General features: G+C 45.1%; 1 protein-coding gene across 7 annotated transcripts in view; it reads right to left on the reverse strand.

Moving 5' to 3' along the window:
- The window catches only part of gatad2b (GATA zinc finger domain containing 2B), a 92,990-nt gene that overhangs the window by 30,738 nt on the left and 59,752 nt on the right, over positions 1-2,500 (reverse strand). The gene's annotated exons all lie outside the window — the stretch shown is intronic.

Genomic DNA, 2,500 nt, shown 5'->3' on the forward strand with positions numbered 1-2,500 from the left:
GGGATCTTTCTTACACTTGAATGACCACCTCCCTGAAGGAATGTCCTACGCATCCGTCAAACTACAGAGATGTGGAGAAGTGACCTTTTTTTAAACCATTGTAGGGCTCGGAACAACTTCATTGTGCTGCTTTTATCATCAATCAATTCTGCTTTTATCATCCATCAATTCGTGAACTAAGAGTGTGGATTTTTGAGCATTCTATAAAAAGAATGCGTTCTATAACAATGCAAGATTCTACAGTTCCATATTGTATTGAATGATGCCCAGAATTCTATAGAACTTTCACTGCCCGAACATTCCCGTCACACCGGTGTGACGATACACTCAGGTTAAGAATCAAATTCCTATTCACGATAGAGACTTCGATTGGCCATCACCAGACAACAAAACTCCTGCAATACTGAGCAGTCACAACAGTCATGGGCACAGGACGCACACACGCGCGCGCGCACACACACAGACACAAACACAAACAGGCATTCCTCTCTTTACCTTTTTTTGTTTGTCTTTCTCTCTTTTTCTCTCTTATACCCACACACTCACTCATTAACGCACACACATACAGTACACACACACATACTGTATGTACATTCACTCTCTCTCCCTCCCTCTCTCTCCCATTATCACCTAGTATAACTCGTTACTCACATTGGTCACGCATAGCAATAAACCTACAGTTCATGTCAGGATAAAGTTCAAAAACCCCACTCATCACAAGAGGGAAACAAATTGCACGAACGAGTGCGAGAGTCACCTTTGTGCTCATCTCTCTAGAATAGTGGTGAGCAGGTGAAGAGGAGTGGGCTGGAGAGTGAAAAGGTTTTGGGAGAGGAGAGCTGTGAAATGATTTTTAAAAACTTTTTATGAGGGCCATTTATTGACAGATATCACCACCACTAACTCTGTAATCTGAATCACACGGCCCATTGCTGGGCGAGAGGCTGTGTGTGTCTGTGTGTGTGTGTGTGTGTGTGTGTGTGTGTGTGTGTGTGTGTGTGTGTGTGTGTGTGTGTGTGTGTGTGTGTGTGTGTGTGTGTGTGTGTGTGTGTAGTATTTGCCCGTTCTCTGCATTGGGCCAGAAAGCTGAAATGACTCAAAAATTCACTGCATGTGTAGTGTGTGTGTACAGGGGCGGATCTAGCCGTTGTGGGGCCCTAGGCAAAATATAAACATGAGGACCTCAAAAGTCATTATATACCTGTAGCCTAGATATTAAATTCTGTGGTTTTGGTGCTCATATATCTTTGATTACTTTACATTAGTTACATAAGATTAAAGTTTAAGTTTACTTAAGATTAAACCTATTTTTTGTGTGTTTACCACGACTGGTGTGACAGTTGGGGCCCCTATGGAGGACAGATTTGGTCGGGGCCCTAGGCAATTGCCTAGGTTTGCCTAATGGAAAGTCCGCCTCTGTGTGTGTAGTGTAGTGTAGTGTAGTGTAGTGTTACAGTGTGTGTGTATGTGTGTGTATGTGTGTGTTCGTGTCCTGTGCAGTGGGCCAAGAGAGTTGAGTTGATTCAAAATTCAAAGCCCTCAGTGTAATTGCATTGTCACATCTATGGAGAACAGACAGGACCTCTAGCACACACGCACACCTATGGAGGAAAACACACAGGACCTCCAACACACACACGCACGCACACAATGGAGGATAACACACAGGAGTTTGCGTGCATGTTCCATCCTCTACCACAGACAGACAGACAGACAGACAGACACACACACACACACACACACACACACACACACACACACACACACAGACACAGACACAGACACAGACACAGACACAGACACAGACACAGACACAGACACACACAGACACAGACACAGACACAGACACAGACACAGACACAGACACACACACACACCACCTATTTAATGTAGGTATATGAACACAAGCACAATTTTATGCGACCAAAGACATTTGCATTAAGCTTCCAAAGGCGAAAAGCAAAAGGGGACACATACACGTATACATAAAGACACATCTGCGCGCACAAAAACGTGCATGCACATACAGGCACACACAACGCAAAAACAGACACATAAGTGCACACGCACATCCCGACAAATAAACACACAAACCAGTAGAGATGTGCACACTCATGCACACATGCACACACGCTCGCGCTCTCTCTCTCCCTCTCACGCACGCGCACATATTGAACCTCCATCTTGTATGCTGGTTGGTCTGTGTTCAGCATTGATTGTTTCTTCAGGTGGGACCAAGCATGATTAATCAAGGGCCACGTCAGTCAGGAGAGAAGGGGAGGAGGAGGGGGAAGGGATAGATAGAGATGGATAGATACACAGTCTGGAATTGAAACAGAGAGAGAGAGAGACAGAAGGAGAGAAAGGGGGAGGAATAGACTGTGTGTGTGTGTGTGTGTGTGTGTGTGTGTGTGTGTGTGTGTGTGTGTGTGTGTGTGTGTGTGTGTGTGTGTGTGTGTGTGTGTGTGTGTGTGTGTGTGTGTGTGTGTGTGTGTGCACT

Source organism: Engraulis encrasicolus, chromosome 20 (genome assembly GCF_034702125.1).
Source record: "Engraulis encrasicolus isolate BLACKSEA-1 chromosome 20, IST_EnEncr_1.0, whole genome shotgun sequence".
Taxonomy (NCBI): domain Eukaryota; kingdom Metazoa; phylum Chordata; class Actinopteri; order Clupeiformes; family Engraulidae; genus Engraulis; species Engraulis encrasicolus.